Below are 27020 nucleotides of genomic sequence, written 5' to 3' on the forward strand. Positions count from 1 at the left end.
CCTTATCCAGCTTCATCTCCTGCCCTTCTGCTGTCTAAGTACAAGCAACACTGGACATCAAGTCCCACAAATAATCCAATGGTAGTCCTCGTCTACCATTTCTGCATTTACTTTTCATTCTTTTAAGTGTTCCCTCCTCTTCCTTCTACATCTGTAAAATTCCTACTTACCCTACAGGCATGCACTCAAATGACAATTCCTCAAGAAGACCCTGGTGTTCTTCTCTGACATTCTTAACACCATGGTATATATACAGGCAGACTTCAGAGACACTGCAGGTCTGGAACCACTTCAGTAAAGCAAATATCACAATAAAGCTAGTCACATAGTTTTTTTTTTCACTTCTGAAGGCATATTAAAGTTATGTTTATGGTCTATGAAGAGTGCAATAGCATTATTTCTTTAAAAAATAATGTACATACATTAAAATATTCTTTATTGCTAAAAAATGCTAACCATCGTCTGACAATGCTGGTGGCCACAAACATTCAATCTGTAAAAAACACAATATCTGTTAAGCACAATAAAAAAGAAAGAACAATAAAATAAGGTATGTTTGTATACCAATTATAACATTTGCTATTTATTTTAAGTTAGTTTTCACTTTCATCTTTATGTCAAAAGCCCAATGTTTGGAAAAGTACATGGCACAGTAGATGACCTATAAATGCATGCTATAAGAAAGAAAGAATGAAGGGAATGGTCATATGAAACAGAATTGCAGTAGATTTGAGAAGCACTTGAGAATTCAGCTTGTTCAGGTACCCAGTAAATATATCCATAAATTTTGAGCTTACTTTCTCTGGAAGACAATTCTCCATTTTAAATTTTACTATATATAAGTGCTATCTAGTGGAAATATAATACCAACCACCCTAAGGCATTTTAAACTTTCTAGTAACCATGTTTGAAAGAGTGAAGAAAAAAAGTGAAATTTTAAATATAGATCTTATTTATTAACTCAACATACCCACAGTAATTTCAAAACGAAGTCAACATAGAAATGTATTAATAAGATATTCTACATCTTTTTCCTTTTGTACTAAGCCTTTTAATTCCATTGTGTATTTTTAACTCCTAGCCCATTTCAATTTGGACAGCTAATATTTTTTAAACATTTCACCTGTATTTCAATTTCACAAAATTCAGTTTAAAATACTTGAGTTGTTGCAAACCTACCTTTTTTTCCCAATATTTAAGTGAGTGCCCATTTAAATTAAAATCTAAATTAATTAAAGTTCAATAATATTAAAAATTTAGATCTTCAGTTTAACCAGCTACATTTAAGTGTTCCATAACCACATATGGCTGGTGGCTACCATGTTAGACACTGTAGTTCTAGAAGTTATTTCTCATAAGCCAAAGTCTCCCTCCCCTTGTATTTTACTTACTATTTCTACTATTATACCCTAGGATAAAATGATATGTGTATTATCCTAAGTGGATTATCAGACAATTTGTAAAGAACAGAGGAGAATTTTTCTAAATAAGCTTCCTATATATTTGATTAGAATACCATTTAGAAACCTTAGACCTATTTGCTAAGTGTTGTCAATTATTGAGATATTTGGAATATACTGTTCAAAAACTCTAGAGAGTTTACATGGTATTTATCAAAAGTTAATATTAGGAGTGTGCATCTTAGAGTGTGGCACAGCAGGTTAAGGATCCAGCATTGCCACTATAGTGACACTTGGGTCACTGCTGTGGCATGGGTTTGATCCCTGGCCCTTAGGAACTTCCCTTCCACATGGGTGCAGCCAAAAAAAAAAAAAAAAAAAAGAAAAAAAGAAAGAAAAAAGAAAAGTTAGTCTTAGAAAACTTGTTGCTTTACAAGTCATTCTTTCCAAATTTGCAGATGCTTGTTAAAGACAACTAATTTAGGAAATTAGCCATGCATATCTTTACTGATAGAGTGGCCTCAGATAAGCTAAAAACCACATGTTATAAGAAAAAACACAATGCCTGGCTTGCAAGTGAGCCCCTGTAGACCTAACTGAAATGCCCATGGGTATCTTGGAAAATACTGTGGATTCATTTATTGTCACAACAGCTTTTTAGTCCTCTGAGACTCAGGCAAACTATCCTTGTGTGAGCCTTACCTGAATTGAACCTGAAACTCTGAGAGACTGAGAAACAGGTCAGTGAGAAAGTGGGTAGGTTAGGGGGAGACCTGGCTAAACCAATAAGGAAATAGTTTTAAAGTGGCCACTGCTTTCTCCTTCCTACCTTAAATTTTTCCTGCCTGCCCCCTTTCTCTCAAGTCTATTAAACAGTTGCGTTAGGAATTTTTTCTAGGTTTGGTAAACTCCAAGGTGTGACCAATTATGTAATGAAAACTAAGAAGAGTGCCATTTAAAAACTCACTAGCCATACTCTGTAATAACCTATGTGGGTAAAGAATCTGAAAAGGAATGGATAAATGTATATGTATAACTGATTTACTTTGCTGTATAACTGAAACTAATACAACTTTGTAAATCAACTATACTCCAAAAAAATTTTTTTCTTTTTTGTCTTTAGTTGGCTACACCTGTGGCATGTGGAAGTTTCCAGGCTAGGGGTCGAACTGGAGCTGCAGCTAACGGCCCATACCAAAGCCATGACAATGCAGGATTACAGCCACATCTGTGATCTACACCACAGCTCATGGCAACACCACATCCTTAACCCACTGAGTAAGGCCTTGGATTGAACCTGCATCCTCATGGATACTAGTCAGGTTCATTAACTGCTGAGCCATGATGGGAACTCCCAATAAAATTTCTTTTTAAAAAGTATATTCAGATGTTAAAAACCTGCTAGCCCCCCCATGCAAATAATTTGCATAATAATTTACTGTCTACAATAGTGATTAAAAGAAACTCAATAGCAAAAAACAAAAAAACAACAAAACAAAAGACAAAAACAACCCATTTGAAAAATGGGCAAAAGACCTGAATAGACTTTTTTCTAAGGAAGATGTACAGATTGCCAACAAGCACATGAAAAAATACTTAGCATCACTAATTATTAGAGAAATGCAAATCAAAACTACTATGAGGTACCCCCTCACACCTGTCAGAATGGCCATCATTAATAAGTCCACAAATAACAAATGCTGGAGTGGGTGTGGAGAAAAGAGAACCCTCCTGCACTGTTGGTGGGAATGTAAATTGGTACAACCACTATGAAAAACAGTACAGAGGTAACTTTAAATATAGAGGAAACTTTAAACATAGAGGAAACTTTAAACATAGAACTACCATATGACCCAAAAATCCCACTCTTAGGCATATATCCAGACAAAACTTTCCTTGAAAAAGATACACACATCCATATGTCCATTGCAGCACTATTCACAATAGCCAAGACATAGGAACCAACCTAAATGTCCATCAACAGATGAATGGATTAAGAAGATGTGGTACATATACACAATGGAATACTACTCAGCCATAAAAAGGAACAAAATAATGCCATTTGCAGCAACATGGATGCAACTAGAGACTCATACTAAGTGAACTAAATCAGAAAGAGAAAGACAAATACCATATGATATCACTTATATCTGGAATCTAATATATGGCACAAATGTATCTTTCCACAGAAGAGAAACTCGTGGACTTGGAGAACAGACTTGTGGTTGCCAAGAGGGAGGGGGAGGAAGTGGGATTGACTGGGAGCCTGGGGTTAATAGATCCAAACTATGGCCTTTGGAGTGGATAAGCAAAGAGATCCTGCTCTATAGCACAGGGAACTATATCTAGTCACTTGTGATGGAACATGATGGAGGATAATGTGAGAAAAAGAATGTGTATACACATATGTGTGACTGGGTCACTATGCTATACAGTAGAAAATTGACAGAACACTGTAAACCAACTATAATGGAAAAAATAAAAATCATTATAAAAAGTTTTAAAAAGAAAAAAAGAAAAAAGAAAAGAAATGGTACAGTTTGAAACAGAGATACTGGTATTTGGCAAGTGAGATGCGACTTCAAAAAAACAATGAACCTTTAGAAGGAGACTGACTTTCAGACTATGTCATATCATATGTGGACCAAAAAAAAAAATTCAGTAAACAGAGTAACTCCAAAAAAGAGACAGGATCACAGAACAAATTTAGGCTTTTAATTCAGTTTAATTCTTTAACCTGTTAAGTTTAAAATATCAAAGATAAACTTAAAGTACTTTCTTTTGTCTAGGACAGGAGTTGGCAAACTTTTTCTGTAAAGGGTCAGACAGTAAATACTTTAGACTCTGTGGGTCCCAACTCTTCTCTATCATCAAGTCTTTGTTGTTTTGTTTTACAATCTTTTGAAAATGTAAAACCCATTTTCAGCTTAAGCCATACAAAAGCAGGCAACAAGCTGCACTTTCCCACAGGCTGTAGTTTGCTGAAACTTGACCTAGGAAACTATCTTGTCCAGCTATCAACAGGATATGAAAATCTTGAGTTTCACTAATTGCTCCATATTCTGCCCCCACCCAGCAGCTACATTAAAAATCACAGCAAATCTCCAAAAAGCATTGTCTGTATAATAAAAGACAGATGGCTTTTCAAAATAAGGTTTCATTAAGGCCTCTTTCACCATTAAATATTACACATTCTTATGAGTAAGCTAAATCATATATCAAATGAAAATAACAGCAAGTATTCATTGAATGTTTTACATATGCCAGATGATTTACTAGAGTTACATTACTTATCATTTATAAAAGCCATCTTACAAGTTAAGTACTACTATTATCCCATTTTAAAAGTGAAACTAAGGCATAGATCAGTTACATGATTTGTTGAATAATATACATCTAGTAAATGAAAGAGCTAGTATTAAAATTCACATTGCATCAGAATCTATAAATTATATCAGGATTGGCAAACTTTTCTGTAAATGACAAAATAGTAATACTGTAGTTTCTGCAGATCATACAGCCTCTGTCATGATTATTCATCTCTGCCACGAGAGTGCAAAAATAGCCATGAATGGGCATGGCTGTGCTCCAATAAAACTTTGCTTACCAAAACAGGCAGTGCATCAGATATGGCCTACACACCACAATTTCCTGTTCCCTGCACTACATCAAGACTTCTCAAACTTGAGTGTCGAAAGAATCACATGAGCATCTTTTAAAAGGATAGACTAGTGCGTTACATCTAGGAAAGGACCTGAGATTCTGAGGTTTTCAGACATAGTCAGGCGATGCTCATACTGCTGTTTTAATGACCTCAATTTGACTAGCAAGTTCTAGGCTACACTGACAGGTAAGTAAAGTTTGTAAGAAGGATTGATTTCTTAAGGTACATATATCATCAATTACCTTTTTAGAGCTAACATTTATTGAACACTTACATCAAACATTGTGCCAAGCATTTTATTTGTATGTACTTTGAGTGGAAAGATTGGCTTTTGTTCAAGCCAGAAACCTGGGTACCACTCTTTAAACCTGACTCTGCATCATCTGTCAAGTTGGATATACTATCTACCACTTCATACTACTTCCAAAACATATTTCAAACCCATCCTCTTCTTTCAGAATATACCACCACTACCTAAATATAACTCATGACTCTTTATACGGACTTCTACAACAGACTCAATCTTTTTGGTGTCAAATATGATCTCCTTCCATCCATTCTCCATAGAGCAGCCAGAATGTAAACTTATGAGATAAACTGGATCATGTCCCACCATTGCCTGAAACCTTTAAATGGCTTCAATGGCACTCAGAATAAAAGACAAGCTCCAAACATGGCATCAAGAGGATGTATAAGCTCAGGCCTCTGCCTGTCGCTCCATTTTTCCACTTGCTCCTTCACTCAGTTATTCACTTACTCCTACACACTGGCCTTCTTTCAGGTTCTCAAATGCACCAAGCTCACTCTCAGTTTAGGACTCTTTCACATGTTCTTCCTTCGGCTGCAAATCCTTTCCTTTCCTTTTTTTTTTAAGGCTTGATCCTTCTGATATTTTACTCAATTAGTCTAAATGTTACCTTATTAGAAAAGCCCTTCCTTACTACTCAAAAGAAAGTAGGTATCCTTTGTTTTTCTCCCACAGACCCTGTTCTTTCCTTCTTAGCACTTATCCATAAGCATGCTTTTCTTTGGTATTATATGCCTCCCAAGTAAACACCACAAAAGCAGAGACAGTTCTTGAAATATGATATAATTTAGTGAAAGTTTGTTAAATGAATGGATAAGTTAATAATGTTCCCCTGGAATAGCCTCTCCATGACGGCGGGATCTTGTGTTATTAGTGGTGCTGTTCTACAATACTCTCAAAAGAGTGTCTTACATATAGCAGACATTCAACAAATATCATTGAAAAAATCATTTAATACACATAAAACTCTAAAATTTTGAGTACTATTGTTATGTCCATTTTATAAATGAAGTAATAGGCTTAGTAGAAACTTAAGTACCTTAAAATCAAAGAACTATTAGCTGGTGGAGTCATACTTTGAGTATAGGTTTTATTTCCAAAACATGTGCATGTGTGGAAAGGTCTCCATTAGTATATTTCTCAAAACTCCATGACATTTTTAATACATCATTATTCACAAGTTATTTGCAAGTCTTCATAGAAACTTATATTTCTATGTAAAATATCAATTATAGATCATTTCTTCTTTTCCTCATTTACTTGCTTTACTTTCTGGTAATTCCATCTTTAATTACATTCCCAAAATTCGGGGCATACATTTTGTATATCTAATAACACCATAAACACCTTGAGGATATGATAAGTCTTTTGTAAAATCTACACTAGGCTCAGAGTAAGCCATTAGGTATAATATAACATATTGTTGCATCACCTTATATTCTGCTTTTTATTATCACTGTGATTTGCCTGCATGTTGATGTGATTTCTTGGTATTTTTTCCCAAACTATTTCATTCTTGAGCGGAAAGTAACCTCTTGATATGTTCTACTTTAGCTGTTGGAAAACAAAGACAGTTTGAATTAGGGAATGGGTGCTTTGAAAACTGAATTTTGTTTGTGTCTCAGAGTATACGAGTATTTACTAAGCCCTGTGAATTTGGATCTTTTTGCTTTAGTAGAGAGAATCCAAACTCTTTAGCACCTGTGTATTTTGGCAACTTTCCTTCTCAAGCATCATTTAGCACACTCAGGGTGCAATTGGTGCTTATAGACACTGAAGAGATACTGAATGCAGAGTTCCCATTGTGGCTCAGCAGTTAACGAACCCGACTAGCATCCATGAGGACGCAGGTTCAATCCCTGGCCTCGCTCAGTAGGTTGAAGATCAGGTGTTGCCATGAGCTGTGGTGCAGGTCACAGATGTGGCTCAGATATGGCATTGCTGTGTCTGTGGTGTAGGCCAGCGGCTGCAGCTCCAATTCAACCCTTAACCTGGAAACCTCCATATGCCGAGGGTGCAGCCCTAAAAAGACAAAAAAAAAAAAAAGACAAAAAAGAAATACTAAATGCTATTTAAAGTTTTGTGGATTTTTTTTTTTATATGGGAAAGAATGAGATTCTTGGGACGTTAGCCCTGATGAGAAGAAAATGGAATATTTGAATTGCATCAGGCTAAGATGCTTTACCGCAAAGTCACACTACTAAATTAGAACCCATGAAGGGCTCTCCTCTATGAGAGAGTGGTAAATAACAGTGTTACCATCATCTAAATTTTTGTTGCACTCCAGCCTGATAGCAGAACAGGAAGGGGAGGGGCCAAAGACTGTTGGTATAATTTATATGATATGTGAAATATCCAACAAATGGTAATTATTTCTTTTCTACTGGTTTACAGAATTAAATATTCCACTCCAAAATCATAATGTTCACTGTGGTTCATGAAGCAGTAGAGGCAGCAGGGATGGCCAGCCTGTGGCACATGTGTAGCCATAGCTTTCTCCATGCCTAAAGCAGTTATCGTTTATTGCACATTCCTACCAAGCCCAGAGGAGGCATCAGAATTGTCTTCAACATGGCTTTAGAGCCAGTCACTTCTGAAATTAGAATTGGAACTGAAGCCCAAGGCAGAGCTGTGGAATCATTAGTAGCAAATGGGAAGTTGAAAGGGCATTGTTAAGCATGAACACATCATAGCACTGTGCAAAATAGACATCAGATTAATCCTTTAATACCTCTCCATATGCTCTGTGGCTATCAAAGTTGACAAATTGAGTGTGTTGAGCCCAGTAATCCTGGGACCTGAAAGAAGGCTGACAATCTGAAACTGTAGTTTAGTAATGTACATCCCATCCTTATTATGGAAAAATCGCAACTGGTAAGCGTATGTAGGCACAAACTTTGTATATCACTGCAGGTTTAAAGTGAAAAATGCAACTGATCTAATCATGAATAATCATGAATGAATGTTGAGAAAAACAATGTCAAAAATGGAGAAGCTGGGTATCATCTCAGCAAAAACACAACTGATACTATGTGATATATACATTTTCCCTCACATAATATATTTTTGAGTAATTTAAATGATTGTCAATAACATTAATATATTTCTCAAGTAATATTCTCCTTAAAGTATGAATTGTGCAAATAGTCAGAGCTTTGTGGGATGAGATCTCTAAGATGTCCTTTCACCAGCTATATCTCATTGATAATGTAACTGAATACCTTTCAAATATAACTAGCGGGGTCATCATTTTGGAGCTAAGATTCAGGTCTTCAGTATCTCTAACTATTTTTCTTTCACTATTCCACATTTCCCCTGATGTCATTTGTGTATGCAGATTTCTGTGTACATTATATTTTTTTATTTACTGACCTCTGATTTAATCATCAGAAATGTTTTTTAATAATACCAAAGAGCCTCCTTAATTGTCTATAATTAGGATGAAACATACATTGGCTGCTATACTAATTTTTATTCCACCCAGATTGAAAGCATTTTTCCACTGTTATAAAATACCACAGATTTCTTATTTACAATCAAGAGAGGCATGCATCAGTGTAATAATGTGCCTCAACTCAATTAAACATAATTACATTCCCCAAATGGAAATGACACTGTAGAAAGGAAGTCTGCACTATCATTTACTTTCCTTAGTACATGTTTAGCTGTAGGCACTGGAGCATGAAATGGCTAACTACATTCATTATTGTTTTGGGTTCTGTAGGTTTCTGTTCACAGTTTCTACCAAAGTGGCATTACAAGAATTAATATAAAATGTATTACTAAACACCACCTTATTATATTCCCAATAGAGTGGGTAGCTCACAAAATACAAATTCAGGGATAGAAGCATCTGTACATGTGGGTGTATTAGTCATATGGAATACAGGTCTTCTTTAATATGCATACTCCACACTGTCTGACTATTTTTATACATTTTAACAATACTACAAAACTTGCAAAATAGTCACCATGCAAACCAAACCCTGATACAATGAATCTGCTAATACAAGCCAATGAGAACATTTAAGTTGTGCTAGAAATCACTGAAAGAAGTTAGAGTATACTATATCTCAGATATTCCCCTGATAGAATCCAGCCCATTATCTCATCAGCTTTGCACACTTTCCCTGAAGGATAGATAGCCCTTTTTAGGTACTAGCTTCTGGCAACCAGTAATACTAAAATTCATATGGAAATGCAAAACAAACAAACAAACAAAAACAAAAAACTAAGGATAACCAAGGCAATCTTAAAGGAGTATAAAAATGCAGATTTAAACTACCAGAAATCAAGACTTAATGTAAAGCTATATTCATACAATGTAATACCACACAGCGAAAATGTGGTAATGCTTCACCAATATGTACCACCAAGACCCAGCTTCCAAAACTTATTTTTCATATATAAAAGAACTTGGAAAAGAAGCTTTCTCTTATTGTAATGTGAGATAGTAATCCCAATTTCAGATAATTTATTTTCAGCCCACTTTGCCTTTTTTTCCTTTTTTTTTTTAAATCCTGCCCTGGGATTTACATATCAGTCACAAGCATGCAGTCAACAGCCTCCACCAGACCACCTCTTTCAGCATCTGCCTCAATCATAAGGAATTGCTTTGCCTCTGCTTGGCTCTTTCCAGAGCAGCTCACACCTGGGAACTGTACAAGACAGGGATGCAAATGCTCAGCCATTTCAGCTCAACCCAGGACAACATGATGGATAATATTCACTTGAGGCTTTGTCAGATCTGCATCACAGTTCAACTCCTTTCCCTGTATAAGCCTGTTTCTGCCTACTTTCTTCCTTTCACAGGTATAGAGTGCTAATCTGCATCTTGCAATCCCAACTCCTTTCCAGCACTTGTCTTTGAAGAACCCAACCTCCAATGAATGAAAAGTTAATGGATCACTCATGTTAGCCAGGCACTAAAAGGTATAGATTATGTGCTTCAAGAAAATTCATTTTTAAAAAGGACAAAACTAAACCAGGATGACAGAAACCAAACAATGATTATTTCTGAATAGCTAATGACCTTATGGCATAAGGAGGACTTCTTGTGTGCTAATAGTCTGTATCTTTGTCTTTGTGATAGTGGAGTATATACTCAACTATACATGTAGTTGCATATATATGCATATGTATAATTTAATGCATAAGATAAAAGACATAGGATTACACAGGAAACCAGTTATGTTGAAATGGATTGTCAAAATATTTAAAATATGCCATGTAGTAATATAGGTACCTCTTTATTAGTGCATTGAATAATAAAATCAGATCGAGTGGTGGTGCTAACAACTATAATTATTTGAAAGTAGTCACAGGCATATGCAAGATTTCAGTATATGTGCAACCACTGCAATTTGATATGAAAATGTCTGGGTTCTATTAATTTTTATCTACATATGTAACTGAAGGAAGGGCTAAGTCAAAATACAAAATTTTTCCTTCCCAAGTTCACAAATTACCACCCACAAATTCTATCCACAGGCCCCATGGACTTAGTGAACTCTAAATGTAGAATCCCTGTTCTGCAGTCATTTTATTCTATAAAGGAGAACTTTAAAGACAGCATTTCAAGCATCTCAATGTAGTACATATTAATCCCATCGTTAGGTATTTCCAGCTTATATATTTCTCCCCTTCTCTCTCTCTTTTTCTCTCCTGCCTGGGAGACTGACAATTCTAAGCACTTATAATTTCCAAGGATGTGGTAGGTACTTTATATGTAAAGGATAATGGCTTTTGAAATTTGTCTATATCTGTGTCAAAAACTTCACCGATAGTTTCAGCTTCATCAATAACTTAGTTGTGCAACTCTGAATGAGCAACAGCATCAGTTTTCTCATCTAGAATTTGGGGTAGAAGGCAGGTAATGCTTTTCTATAGCATTGGTGAGGGAATTTTTAAAAATGTATGGATTGTTTTTCGTTTTTAAAATTACCTCATGAAGCTTGGAAAAATTTAAAAACTTTGCCCAAGACCACACAGATAAAAAGTGAAATTGCTCTGATACCCAAAAATTGTTTTGTTGCTCCATTTTCTGTTATCTTCCTACTTTATAACTTGTATTACACATGTGATTCAATTCTAGTTTATTTCTTTTTCCTGTGGCTAGTGAAATTTTTCTCTTTGACTTCAGGCTTGGATTTTAGAGTAAGAAGTTTTCACGTTTCTTCTTTTTTTCTTTTTTTTTTTAATAATGAAAATGGGTACAAGCATAAGTTGTTGAGGAATGTCTACCCAATGAAAATATAAATGTATTTATGCTACTACTTTCTTTGAGAATTTGTAAATTTAAAGTCCTAAATTTAAAGATGTCATATCATGAAATCTCCTTTAAATGTCATTTAAACATTCTTATTCTAGCAGGGGTACTTGCCCTTTTGAGATCAGTTAAACTATCTTAATTATTGGAGAAGTATAAAATATTGCAAATCATTAGTAGAGACTTTTTTAAAAAAGCAACATTTATATTACATGGAGACTAAACAACATGCTACTAAAAAACCAATGGGTCAATGAGGAAATCAAGAAGGAAAGTAAAAATTACCTTGAAACAAATGATAATGAAGACATAACCGCTCAAAATCTATGGGATGCTGCGAAAGCAGTGCTCAGAGGGAAATTTATAGCAATACAGGCCTTTCTCAAAAAAGAAGAAAGATCCCAAATTGACAACTTAACCCTCCACCTAAATGAATTAGAAAAAGAACAAAAAAGTCCTAAAGTCAGCAGAAGGAAGGAAATTATAAAGATCAAAGAAGAAATCAATAAAATAGAGACTCAAAAACAATAGAGAAAATTAATAAAACCAAGAGCTGGTTCTTTGAAAAGGTAAACAAAATTGACAAACCCCTGGCCAGACTCACTAAAAAGAGGAGAGAAAGAACCCAAATAAACAAAATTATAAATGAAAAAAGAGAAATCACAACGGATACAGCAGAAATACAAAAAACCATAGGAGAATACTATGAACAACTATATGGCAACAAGTTTGACAATCTGGAAGAAATGGACAATTTTCTAGAATCTTACAGCCTGCCAAAACTGAATCAAGTAGAAACAGACCAATTGAACAGACCGATCACTAGAAATGAAATTGAAGAGGTCATAAAATCACTCCCTACAAATAAAAGTCCAGGACCAGATGGCATCACAGGTGAATTTTATCAAACATATAAAGAGGAATTGGTGGCCATCCTCCTTAAACTCTTTCAGAAGGTTGAAGAAGAAGGAATACTCCCAAAGACATTCTATGATGCCACCATCACCCTCATTCCAAAACCAGACAAAGATACCACCAAAAAAGAAAACTACCGCCCAATATCATTGATGAATATAGATGCAAAAATTCTCAACAAAATCTTAGCCAACCGAATCCAACAACATACCAAAAAAATTATACACCATGACCAGGTTGGGTTCATCCCAGGTTCACAAGGATGGTTCAACATACACAAGACAATCAGCATCATACACCACTTTAACAAAAAAAAAAAGTCAAAAATCATATGATCATCTCAATAGACGCAGAAAAAGCATTTGACAAAGTCCAACATCCATTCATGATCAAGACCCTCGCCAAAGTGCGTATAGAGGGAACATTCCTGAATATAATCAAAGCCATTTATGAGAAACCCACAGCAAATATAATACTCAATGGGGAAAAACTGAAAGCCTTCTCACTCCAATCTGGAACAAGACAGGGATGCCCACTCTCACCACTGCTCTTCAACATAGTTTTGGAAGGCCTAGCCACAGCAATTAGACAAACCAAATAAATAAAAGGCATCCATATAGGAAGAGAAGAGATCAAACTGTCACTGTATGCAGATGACATGATACTATACATAGAAAACCCTAAGGACTCAACCCCAAAACTCCTCAAACTGATTCATAAATTCAGCAAAGTAGCAGGCTGTAAGATTAACATTCAGAAGTCAGTTGCATTTCTGTATACCAGCAATGAAATATTAGAAAAGGAATACAAAAATACGATACCTTTTAAAATTGCACCTCACAAAATCAAATACCTCGGAATACACCTGACCAAGGAGGTAAAGGACCTATATGCCGAGAACTATAAAACTTTAATCAAAGAAATCAAAGAAGATGTAAGGAAATGGAAAGATATTCCATGTTCCTGGATTGGGAAAATCAATATTGTAAAAATGGCCATACTACCCAAAGCAATCTACAGATTCAATGCAATCCCTATCAGATTACCCATGACATTTTTCACAGAAGTAGAACAAACAATCCAAACATTTATATGGAACCACAAAAGACCCAGAATCGCCAAAGCAATCCTGAGAAACAAAAACCAAGCAGGAGGCAGAACTCTCCCAGACTTCAAGAAATACTACAAAGCCACAGTCATCAAAACAGTGTGGTACTGGTATCAAAACAGACAGACAGACCAATGGAACAGAATAGAGAATCTGGAAATAAACCCTGACACCTATGGTCAATTAATCTTTGACAAAGGAGGCAAGAACATAAAATGGGAAAAAGAAAGTCTATTCAGCAAGCATTGCTGGGAAACCTGGACAGCTGCATGCAAAGCAATGAAACTAGAACACACCCTCACACCATGCACAAAAATACACTCAAAATGGCTGAAAGACTTAAATATACGACAGGATACCATCAAACTCCTAGAAGAAAACATAAGCAAAACACTCTCTGACATCAACATCATGAATATTTTCTCAGGTCAGTCTCCCAAAGCAATCGAAATTAGAGCAAAAATAAACCCATGGGACCTCATCAAACTGAAAAGCTTTTGCACGGCAAAGGAAACCCAAAAGAAAACAAAAGACAACTTACAGAATGGGAGAAAATAGTGTCAAATGATGCAACCGACAAGGGCTTAATCTTTAGAATATATAAACAACTTATACAACCCAACAGCAAAAAAGCCAATCAATCAATGGAAAAATGGGCAAAAGACCTGAATAGACATTTCTCCAAAGAAGATATACAGATGGCCAACAAACACATGAAAAAATGCTCAACATCGCTGATTATAAGAGAAATGCAAATCAAAACTACCATGAGATATCACCTCACACCAGTCAGAATGACCATCATTAATAAGTCCACAAATAGCAAGTGCTGAAGGGGCTGTGGAGAAAAGGGAACCCTCCTACACTGTTGGTGGGATTGTAAGATGGTACAGCCACTATGGAGAACAGTTTGGAGATACCTTAGAAATCTATACATAGAACTTCCATATGACCCCGCAATCCCACTCTTGGGCATCTATCTGGACAAAACTCTACTTAAGAGAGACACATGCACCCGCATGTTCATTGCAGCACTATTCACAATAGCCAGGACATGGAAACAACCCAAATGTCCATCGACAGATGATTGGATTCGGAAGAGGTGGTATATATACACAATGGAATACTACTCAGCCATAAAAAAGAATGACATAATACCATTTTCAGCAACATGGATGGAACTAGAGATCTCATACTGAGTGGAATGAGCCAGAAAGACAAAGACAAATACCATATGATATCACTTATAACTGGAATCTAATATCCAGCACAAATGACCATCTCCTCAGAAAAGAAAATCATGGACTTGGAGAAGAGACTTGGCTGCCTGATGGGAGGGGGAGGGAGTGGGAGGGATTGGGAGCTTGGGCTTATCAGACACAACTTAGAACAGATGTACAAGGAGATCCTGCTGAATAGCATTGAGAACTTTGTCTGGATACTCATGTTGCAACAGAAGAAAGGCTGGAGGAAAAATGTAATTGTAATGTATACATGTAAGGATGACCTGACCCCCTTGCTGTACAGTGGGAAAATAAAAAAAATTATTAAAAAAAAAAAGCAACATTTAAACTTCAGTAATGCCCTCCAAGAAGGCTTTCAGCGGATTTTCCCTCTCATAGGTACCAAGTAGGTTAAAAACAAGTAATGTCTGTGGCTCACAATGAGTTACAAACACAATGAGATTAACAAAACAAAGTTTAATATAGGCAATCCCTAGGTTTTGCTATTCTGTACATTTAAGTCTTGCCAAATTAAAACAAACAAGCAAACAAAACCCACTGCCCATTGCCTTTTACCCTTCCATTGTTTTCACATATTACCAAACCTCTTTGATCAAGCAACCACCAATCACAACATCACCATAAAACTATCCTATGTCTACCCAGGCCCAAGAAGTTCATTGCAAATAAAAGCGGTTCCTGCCTACATAACTTAACAACTTTGAGCAATAAAAATTATAAAATAAAATAAAAAAACCCTCTGAGCCTAAAATTTCTACTTAACTACTGTCCAACCTGGGCTACAAAGAGCTTGCATAAATGGATCCTATCTGATTGCTAACAATAAAAAAAAACTCAACAATTACAATTGATTCATATTAGTCAAAAGGAAAAACATATTGTAATGAAAGAGGAAAAATTATCAGAGAAAGTTAGTAGAAATAAAGTATGTTAAAGTCAGAGAATTCAGAAAAAACAAAATAGAGAATCAGGAAAATATATGAATGAGGAACTTGGGGAATATTTACAAACTGACAAAACAATGTGGGAAAAGCTTATAATGGAAACTGACTCAAAAGGAACAGAGGGTCCAACCAAGGCTGATGGTGATGGCTTTCTTCCCCAATGAGAAAACAATACAAACCCTCCAAAGGGACAAAAATTAAAAGACTGGCAGAACCAAATGTTGGTAATAAGGTGGAGAAACCAGAACCCTCATAACTGTTAGTGGGAGTGGAAAATGGTACAAATATTTTGGAAAAAGTTTTGATACTTTCTCATAAAACTAAACCTACATTTACCCCATGACTAGTAGAGACAAAAGAGATAATCAGCAGTAATATAAAGGAATAAACTACTGATGCATTGAACAAAATGAATTACTCTCAAAATATATTATGCTGCTGTAATGGTGCCCTTATATAAAAGAATACATACTGTCATACTGTTTCATTCCATTTATATAAAATTCTAAAACAGGCAACATTAATCTATGGTTAAACAAACTAAAAACTAACCAAAAAACAGAATGGTGGTGCCCTAAAAGGGATGGAGGAAATGGAACCTGAGAAATGTTGACCCATTTTCTGGCTTCAATACCTCAACCATAGGCCTTTCAGATAAATATTTGTTTTCTAAAAATATGTTTGAAATAATACTTGAAATAGCAATTTCCAACCATCCCATTGAGTTAGCATCTATATCTGAACATTCTATTTCCAAAAATAAAATGTCTCACAAAGAAACATGGTGAATTGTTTCTAAAAATGGTGATGCAGGGGAGAAAAAGATGGCAGCAGAGGAGTAGGACATGAAGCTCACCTACTCCCACAAAGTCACTGAAAATCCATCTAAATGTGGAACTATTTGCCCCCAAAATTTGCTGAGTGCTAACAAAAGAACCCAGGATTCCAACAGAGAAAGAAAAAATTCACAAAACTGGGTAGGGCAAAAGAAAGAAGGAAAGAGAAAGGAGAGAAAAGGAGAAACAAAGCAGGTCAGGACCTGCACCCCTGGGAGGGAGATGGAAAAGGAAAAAAAAAAATAGTGAAGTGGGAGTTCCCGTCATGGCTCAGTGATTAACAAATCCAACTAGGAACCATGAGGTTGCAGGTTCGATCTCTGGCCTCGCTCAGTGGGTTAAGGATCTGGCAATGCTACGAGCTGTGATGTAGGTTTCAGGCACGGCTCTGATCCCCTGTTGCTGTGGCTGTGGCATAGGCTGGTGGTTACAGCTCTGATTAGACCCCTGGCCTGGGAACCTCCATGGTGCGACCCTAGAAAACAAACAAACAAACAAACAAAAATAGTGAAGTGCCCCATACCAGTGAAGAGAACAGCTGAGAAGAAGAAGAACTTTGGAGTATTGGAGAATACAGCAATCAGTGTAAAGAAGTTAAAATGGAAATAGTCCTCTACAAATAGTCAGTGTCACCGCTCTACACTTCCTAACCATAAACTGGGGCAATCAGGGACTAGGAACTGAAACTCCAGCTCTGGAGATCAGATTCAGACAGAAAGCTGGGGCTGGATACCTGGAGAAAAACTAGGATTGGTAGCATGAAGACAGCCTGGAGGAACTGGTGTCTAGAGTGACCACATTTGAAGCTGTAAGAGGAATCCCAGTCAGGCTTGAAGGCCTGGTGCCATTGATAGGGGGTGCTGGAGAGAAGGGGTGGGACTCATCACTATAGCTTTACCCCCTGCAAACACTCTCAGACTGCAAGAACCCAACTTCCCCAGCTCCAGGATCTACCTACAAGCAGTAGCTGCTTAGCAACAATTGCAGAGCAGCCCACAGCCCTTAAGACTACAGAGAAAGTGGAGAAAGCAGAGGGAACCCTTGGAGCATATGGAAGAAACTCAGGAATAGCATAGTCCCTGCAACCCCAGCCAGCAGGGGAACACTGAAGCTATTGCTATAACGGTGCAGAAGGTTCAGGGGATCTCGGATGGCCAAGTGTACAGGTGGAGAACCCCATTTTCCCAAGGGGACAGAAGGTGATTTTGGAAACAGTGCACATGGGCAGGATCCTGCAAGGGGCTCCCTGGGCAGATGGTGAACTTCAACTTGCATAGGGGCCAGAGAAAGTTATTTCGGAAATAGCAAATAATTCTGGGTCCTGAGAGTCTGCAGGGGGCCTCCTGGGCATGCACAGAACTGTGATCTCCCTAGGAGGTGGAAAAAGTTACCTTGGAAACAAAGAAAGATCCTGGGAGTCCACAAGGGGCCTTCTGGGCAGGCAGGGTCGCGCCTCGCCTAGCAGACAGAAGGTAATTCTGGAAACAGCACAAAACTATCCAGGATTCTGCAAGGGGCCACCTGAGCTGACAGAAAGCCACAAATTACCTAGGGGGCAGAGAAAGTAATTTCAGAAGGAGCACGGAGGGGCCAGATTCCACAAGGGGCCTCCTGGGCCAGCACGAAGCCATTATTTGCCTAGGGGTAGAGAAAGGTATCTCAGAAGCAACACAAAGGATTCTGAGCAGGTGGAGAGTTGTATAAAGCCCTTTGAACTGGTAAAGCTATTTCAGAAATAGCACAAAAGTTCCTGGGAGTCACAAAGGGCCTCATGGGTGGGCCAAGAGCCACAGCCTGTATAGGAGGTGGGAAAGTGAACTTGAAAACAGCCCAAAGTATCCTGAGAGTTAAAAGAGGCCAGGTGGGCAGGTGGAAAGCCCCAAAAGGCCCAGTGAAGGGGTAAAGGCAACCTGGAAACAATACACACAGCCTGGGAGACACTAACAGCCCAGTGGATTGGGAGAGTGATCTTAGAAATAGCACAAGCTCCATGATCCCTGCCAACAATCAAGCAGGGGACTACAAAAGTACAGCTAGCTATGTTGCATGGCTAGCCAAAGGAGCTGGAAAGGGCCTGCTGGAGCATGTTTTTACTTCACAATGGCTACAGGGAGCACTCTACCATCAGCCCAGTAGGAGGAGGGACTGTTGGAATGGTGCATGCCTTACAGCTACAGAGAAAGCCTTTTAGCAACAGTTAGAGAGCCACTCCTGCCTCTGGGGCTACAGAAAATGTCCCCTAGACTGGCCAAAGGGAGTGACTACAGAGAGGTGCCTTCCCCCCACCCCAGCTACAGAACGCAGTCTCTAGAGCCTCCCAACAAAAGAAGGGACTGCAGGCTCAACTGCTGACATTGTCAATTTCAGGAAACTGTACTGAGAGCTACCTGGAAGCAGGAGAGGTCACAGGAGGCAACCCTGACCACTACCACCCCTGCCACAAAAGCAATTCTATAAACTGTGAATCACTGCTAATACTCACATGGACCCCATTCCTAAGAGCTGCCTGGGTTCAGGGGTGGTAGTATAATACCACTGCTCCCATTATGTGCTCTAGGTACACATGAGTCACTACCATCCCTGAGAAGTCCAAGATAAGACATCAGCTGCTGCATCCACATACCTGTTGTTAACGGGACAATAAATATAGAAAATTATATGAGATGACAAAGAAATAGCTTTCAGACAAAGGAACAAGACAAAAATGCAAAAACAAATGAAGAGTAGATACATAATCGACCAGAGAAAGAGTTCAGAGTGATGATATAAAGATACTCCAAGACTGTGGAAAAAAATGGAAACACAGAGAAGTTATGAGAAATGTTTAACAAAGAGCTAGAAGATCTAAAGAGCAAACAAGCTAAAATGTATAGCACAATACCTGAAATGAAGAATACACTACAAGGAATCAACAGCAGGATAATGGGGGCAGAAGAATGAATAAGTGACAAAGAAGACATAATGGTGGAAATCACTGCCACAGAAAAAAAAATTTAAAAAAAGAATGAAAAAACCTAAAAATTAAGAGATCTCTAAGAAACATTAAATATACCAACATTCATATCAAAGGTATCCAGAAGGAGAAGAGAGTGAAAGGGCCAGAGAAAACATTTGAAGAGATTATAGCTGACAACTTCCTTAATATGGGAAAGGAAACACTCACTCAAGTTGAGGAACCACAGAGAATCTTGCACAGGATAAGCCCAAAGAGAAACACAGTGAGACAAATACTAATGAAACTGACAAAAATTAAATATGAAGAAAATATATTAAAAGCCACAAGGGAAAAGCAAAGAATAACATACAAAGGAACTCCCATAAGGATAACAGCTGACCTTTCAGCAGAGTCTCTGAAAGATAGAAGTGGCAAGATATATTTAAGGTGATGAAGGGGAGGAACCTAGAACCAAGAAAACTATACCCAGAAAGGCTCTCACTCATATTCAATGGAGAGATCAAAAGCTTTTCAAAGAAGCAAAAGCTGAAAGAATTCAAGCACCTCCAAACCAGCTCTACAACAACTACTAAAGGAACTTCTCTAAACAGAAAAGAAATAGCCACAATTAGAAACAAGAAAATTTCAAACGAAGAGTTCCCATTGTGACACAGTGGAAACAAATCTGACTAGGAACCATGAGCTTGCAGGTTCGATCCCTGGCCTCACTCAGTGAGTTAAGAATCCAGCATTGAAACAGCTGTGGTGTAGGTCACAGATGCAGCTCAGATCTGGCGTGGACTGTTGCTGTGGCGTGGGCCAGCAGCAGTAGCTCTGATTTGACTCTTAGCCTGGGAACCTCCATGTGCCACAGGTGCAGCCAGAAAAAGAAAAAGAAAGAAAAGAAAAGAAAATTTCAAATGAGAAAACTCACTGGTAAAGACGAAAATAATAAAAAGGTAGAAAATCACCCACTGACAAATATGATATCAAAACTAGCAGGCATGAGAAGAGGAGATGACAAATGCAGAACATTGAAAATGAATTCCAAAATAAAAGAACCACCACCCCAAACAATTCTGTACACACAGAGATGGTAATATCCAAATCTAATGGGAACTGCAAACCAAAAAACTATAATAGACACACCATAAAAAAAGAAAAAGCAGTCCAAACACAACACTAAAGACAGTCAGCAAATCACAAGAGAAGGGAAGAAGGAAGAAAAGACCCAAAGTAGCAATGCAAAAGCAATTAATAAAATGGCAATAAATATGTACTTGTCCATAATTACTCTGAATGTAAATGGATTTAATGTTCCAACCAAAAGACGTGGACTGGCTGAGTAGATACAAAAACAAGACTCACATATATCCTGTTTACAAGAGACCAACTACAGACCCCAAGGACACATATAGACTGAAAGTTAGGGTATGGAAGAAGATATTACATGCAAATGGAAGTCAAAGGAAATCAGGAGTAGCAATACTCATATCAGAAAAAAACATACTTTAAAGAAAATCACAAGAGATGAAGAAGGACAGTACATAAAGATCAAAGGATCAATCCAAGAAGAAGATATAGCAATTGTAAATATATATGCACCTAACATAAGAGCACATTGATTTATAAGATGTAAAAGGAGAAATCAACAGCAACAAAATAATAGTAGGGAGAGTAACACCCCATGTACAGCAATGGAAAGATCAACCAGACAGAAAATCAACAAAGAAACAAAGGCCTTAAATGACACCCTAGGCTAGATAGATTTAGCTGATATTTATAGAACATTCCATCCCAAAACAGCAGAATACACATTCTTCACAAGTGCACACTGGACATTCTCCAGGATAGATCACATCTTGGGCCACAGATCAAGCCTTGGTAAATTTTTAAAAAGTTGAAATTATCCCATGCATTTTCTCTGACCACAATACTATGAAAATAGAAACCAACTACAAGAAAAAAAATAGCAAAAAACACAAACTCCTGGAAGCTAAACGATATGCTACTAAATAACCAATGGATCACTGAATAAATCAAAGAAGAAATCAAAAGATACTTAGAGACAAATGACAATGAAGATTCAACAGCCTAAACCTATGGGACCCAGCAAAAGAAGTTCTGAGAGGGGAGTTTATGGCAATACAATCTTATCTCAGGAAGAAAAAGCTCAAACAACCTAACTTTACGCCTTAAATATACAGAGAAGGAAGAACAGACAAAGCCCAAAATTAACAAAAGAAAAAAAAATCATAAAGTTCAGAACAGAAATAAATGAAATAGAGACCAAAAACAATGCAGATCAATGAAACCAAAAGTTGGCCTTTGGAAAGATCAACAAAATTGATAAACCCTTAGCCAGACTCATCAAGAAAAAAAGGGAGAGGGCTCAAATCAATAAAATTAGAAATGAAAAAGGAGAAATTACAACTGACTCTACAGAAATACAAGAGATCATAAAAGACTACTATAAGCAACTATATGTCAATAAAATGGACAACCTAGAAGAAATGGACAGATTCTTACAAAGGTACAACCTACCAAGACTGAACCAGGAAGAAACTGAAAATAGGATCAGATTAATCACAAGTACCAAAATTGAAAATATGATTAAAAATCCCCCAAGAAACAAAAGTCTAGGACCTGATGGCTACACAGGCAAATTCTACCAAACATTTAGAGAAGAGTTAACACTTATTCTTCTAAAACTCTTTCAGAAAATAATGGAGGAAGGAACACTCCCAAACTCATTCTATGAGGCCACCATCATTCTGATACTAAAACCAGACAAGGATACCACACAAAAAAATAAAATTACAGACCAATATCACTGATAAACATAGATGTAAAATCCTCAAAAAATACTAGCAAACCAAATACAAATATACATTAAAAGGTGGGATTTATCCCAGGATGCAAGGATTCTTCAATATCTGCAAATCAATGTGATACACTATATCAACAAACTGAAAATTAAAAACCACATGATCATCTTAATAGATGCAGAGAAGGCTTTTGACAAAACTCAACACCTGTTTCTAATTTAAAAAAAATTCTCCAGAGAGGGGGCATAGAGGGAACCTACCTCAACATAATAAGAACCATAGATGAGAAACCCACAGCTAACATCATTCTTAATGGTGAAAAATTGAAAACATTTCTACTAAGGTCAGGAATAATGCCAGGATATCCACTTTCACCACTAATATTCAACACAGCATTGGAAGCCGTAGCCTTGGCAATTGGAGAAGAAAAAGAAATAAAAGGAACCTAAATTGGAAAAGAAGAAGTAAAACTATCAGTTTTCAGATGACATGATACTAACTCAGAAAACCCTTAAAGACAGCACCAGACAACTGTTAGGACTTATCAAGGAATTTGGCAAAGTTGAAGGCTACAAAATTAATACAAAGAAATGAACAGCATTTCTATGTATTAACAATGAAAGATCAAAAAGAGAAATCAGAGAAACCCTCCCATTTATCATCACATCAAAATGAATAAAATACCTAAGAGTAAGCCTATCTAAAGAGACAAGAGACATAAACCCTGAAAACTATAAGATGCTGGTGAAAGAAATCAAAGATGACACAGATGGAAAGCTATACCATGTGCTTAGATTGGAAGAATCAATATTGTCAAAATGACTATACTATCCAAGGCAATCTACAGATTCAAGGTAATCCCTATCAAATTATCAAGGACATTCTTCACAGAACTAGAACAGAATATTTTAAAATTTGTATGAAAATGTAAGAGACTCTAAATAGACAAAGCAATATTTTTTTTTCCTGGAGTAAGTTTTTGTTTATTTTTACACTCTACACTGTGTTTTTTATTTTTTTTAAGGTACATGTGTTTTTATTTTTTCCATTTTTTTATTACTCAAATGAATTCATCACATCTGTAGTTGTATAATGATCATAACAATCTGATTTCACAGGATTTCCATCCCACAGCCTAAGCACATCCCCCTACCCCCCAAACTGTCTCCTCTGGAGGCCATAAGTTTTTCAATGTCTGTGAGTCAGCATCTGCTCTGCAAAGAAGTTCAGTCTGTCCTTTTATCAGATTCCACATGTCAGTGAAAGCATTTGATGTTGGTGTCTCACTGTATAGCTGACTTCACTTAGCATGATAGTTTCTAGATCCATCCATGTTGCTAAAAATGCTGGTATTTCGTTCTTTTTAATGGCTGAGTAATATTCCATTGTGTATATGTACCACATCGTCTGGATCTACTCCTCTGTCAATGGACATTTAGGTTGTTTCCATGTCTTGGCTATTGTAAATAGTGCTGCAATGAACATTGGAGTACATGTGTCTTTGCAAGTCATGGTTTTCTCTGGATAGATGCCCAGGGGTGGGATTGCTGTGTCAAATGGTAGTTCTATTTTTAGTTTTCTGGGGCATCTCCATACTGCTTTCCACAGTGGTTGCACCAATTTACAATCCCACCAACAGTGTACTAGGGTTCCTTTTTCTCCACACCCTCTCCAGCCCTTATTTTTTGTAGACTTTTGGATGATGGCCATTCTGGCTGGTGTAAGGTGGTACCTCAGAGTGGTTTTGATTTGCATCTCTCTAATAATGAGTGATGTTGAACATCTTTTTATGTGTTTCTTCGCCATCTAGACAAAGCAATATTGAAAAATAAAAATAAAAATGGAGGAATCAACCTTCCTGACTTCAGACAATACTACAAACCTCCAGTTATCAAAAAGCATGTTACTGGCACAAAAACAAAAATATAGATCAATGGAACAAGATAGAAAACCCAAAAATAAACCCAAGCACCTATGGTCAACTAATCTATTTCAAAGGAGTTAAGAACGTATAATGGAAGAAAGATAGTAATTTTAACAAATGGTGCTGGGAAAACTGGAAAAGTATATGTAAAAGAATGAAACTGGAACACTAACACCACACATAAAAATAAACTCAAAATGGTTTAAAAACCTAAATATGAAGCCCGATACTATTAAACTCCTAGACGAAGACATAGGCAGAACACTCTTTGACATAAATCACAGCAACATCTTGTTTGATCCATCTCCTAGAATAATAACAATAAAGACACACATAAACCAATGGGACCTAATTAAACTCAAAATGTTTTTCACAACAAATGAAACCATTAAAGAAAAGAAAAAAAACAACCCCAGAATAGGAGAAAATCTTTGCAAACGATGCAACAGACAAGGGCTTAATCTCCAAAATGTACAAACAGCTCATTAAACTCAACAACAACAAGAAAAAAAAAAACCCAATTGAAAAATGGGTGGAAGACCTAAATAGACATTTCTTCAAAGTAGATATACAGATGGCCAACAGGTACATGAAAAAATGCTCAACATCATTAATTATTAGAGAAATGCAAATCAAAACTACAATGAGGTACCACCTCACACCAGTCAGAGTAACAAATAACAAATGCTGAAGAGGGTGTGGAGAAAGGGTACCCTCCTTCACTGTTGGTGGGAATGTAAATTGGTACAACCACTATGGAAAACAGTATGGGGACACCTTAGAAAACTAAATAGAGAACTACCATATGATCCAGCAATTCCACTCCTGGGCATATATCTGTACAAAACTTTTATTCAAACAGATACATGCACCCCTTTGTTCATTGCTATTCACAATAACCAAGACATGGAAACAACCTAAATGTCCATTGACAGATGAATGGATTAAGAAGATGTGGTACACATATATAATATATAATGGAATGCAACTCAGCCATAAAAAAATGATAAATTAATGCCATTTACAACAACATGGATGGAAGTAGAGATTCTCATACTAACTGAAGTAAGCCAGAAAGAAAAATACAAAAAAAAAATACCATATGATATCACTTATTTGTGGAATCTAAAATATGGCACATATGATCCTGTCTACAAAACAGAAACAGAACATGGCCAAGGAAAGCAGATTTGTTGCCAGGGGGGAGGGAGTGTGATGAATGGGCAGTTTGGGATTTTTGGATGCAAATTGTTACTTTTGGATTGGATGGACAATGGGAACCTACTATACAGCACAGGGAACTGTGTATGATTGGGTCACTTTTCTGCACAATAACACTTGAAGAAACACTGTAAATCAACTATACTTTAATAAATAAATAAAAATAAACATGGCAATGTGGCTGTACTGTTAGAAGTAAATTATTCTGCATAAATATGATAATAATATGGCATAATTATATGCTATATAAACAAACCTATACATACATCGGATCCTGATATATCTGAGAATTCTGAACTGGCTCACATACATATAAGTTTCTGGCTTAAATCAAGTCATCTGGATTAAGAAATCAGCATATCTGCTACCACCTGGTGGTAGCTCACCAAATTCCGACTTAAATTTTCTTGTATTTGAAAAAATACCTATGTTTAATTCTTTTAATGGCCCATGTCTTAGTTGCTTTCCCCCTCCAATCTCTACTTAGTTTAGTTTTTAGCTTTGTTTTTCACTGTTTTGAACTTCTGTGTTCCTGCTGTAATTCCCAACCTTCTATTAACAATTTTAAGTATTTTAAAGATAGGCTTTTTTTTGAAACACAAATATTCTAGAACATTGAGAGGCTGGACATAAAAAACATTCTAAGACACAGAAACCTTGAGATAAACAGCAAGTGTAAAACAAGTGAGACGCAGAGTTAGGCTCTTAGGAATGCTTCTAAGTTGTGTTTTGGCCAAAAATACTTTAGCCAACTGAATTTAATTCAACACATATTTACCGATTTCCTACAATGTGCATTGACTATAGAAGAAATAGAAGGTTAGTAGTAAGTCATCTCAATTCTCAGTAATCTAATGTATGAAATGGAGATGGGGGTTATGAGAATGGGGACACTCATAAATATCTGCAATGTAAGGCAGAAATTAGAGATCAACATAAAAGGGCAGTAAATGATATGATCTGCGGGTTCAGAGAAGAGTTGATATCCAGTTAGAGAAATTGAAGACGCAGGCTTCCTTTAAAAGGTGCTTATTGACATTTGTACAACAAAGTATAGTATTTGATTGTCATTCATAAAATAAATACCCACAAATCCACACTTATATTTGAATAAATAAACAAGTGGGAAAATAAGGCAGCTTTTCCTTATAGTTCTGATGAATAAATGTAGAGGGAATGAAGGATACACAAAAGCAGCATTACGCAAACATCACAGTAATAACTGCTGCAGGCAAGATCCACTGAGGATGTTAAGACCACTGGGTGAAATTTTGAGGAGAAACAGTATATTATTATAATCCCAAAGATTCTCTCCCAAGGTATTTTTAAATTACGAAGGGAGACACAGTAACTTTACCGTGGAGAACTCTGACAGATACTTTAAGTGATCCGAGTTAACATTTCTGATAATTATGACTTATCGACA

This window comes from Phacochoerus africanus, chromosome 1, assembly GCF_016906955.1.
Source record: "Phacochoerus africanus isolate WHEZ1 chromosome 1, ROS_Pafr_v1, whole genome shotgun sequence".
In the NCBI taxonomy this organism is placed as follows: Eukaryota; Metazoa; Chordata; class Mammalia; order Artiodactyla; family Suidae; genus Phacochoerus; species Phacochoerus africanus.